This window comes from Triticum aestivum, chromosome 3D, assembly GCF_018294505.1.
Source record: "Triticum aestivum cultivar Chinese Spring chromosome 3D, IWGSC CS RefSeq v2.1, whole genome shotgun sequence".
In the NCBI taxonomy this organism is placed as follows: domain Eukaryota; kingdom Viridiplantae; phylum Streptophyta; class Magnoliopsida; order Poales; family Poaceae; genus Triticum; species Triticum aestivum.
In genome coordinates, this window is record NC_057802.1 from 96960138 (window position 1) to 96960657 (window position 520).

Below are 520 nucleotides of genomic sequence, written 5' to 3' on the forward strand. Positions count from 1 at the left end.
CGTCGCTACCGTAACGACGTCCGCCTCGACTCACGTTACGCTAAGACAGGGTGGCAGTTGTGTCACGTGCTCGTCTCGGCATCCGTCGTCGCTACCGCGACGACATCCGCCTCGACTAGCGTTACGCTAAGATAGACAGGGTGGCAGTGGTGTCACGTGCTCGTCTCGGCGTCCGTCGTCGCTACCGCGATGACGTCCGCCTGGACTCGCGTTACGCTAAGACAGGGTGGCAGTGGTGTCACGTGCTCGTCTCGGCGTCCGTCGTCGCTACCGCGACGACGTCAGCCTCGACTCGCGTTACGCTAAGACAGGGTGGCGGTTGTGTCACGTGCTCGTCTCGGCGTTCGTCATAGCTACCGCGACGACGTCCGCCTCGACTCGCGTTACGCTAAGACAGGGTGGCAGTGGTGTCACGTGCTCGTCTCGGCGTCCGTCGTCGCTACCGCGACGACGTCTGCCTCGACTCGCGTTACGCTAAGACAGGGTGGCAGTTGTGTCACGTGCTCGTTTCGGCATCCGT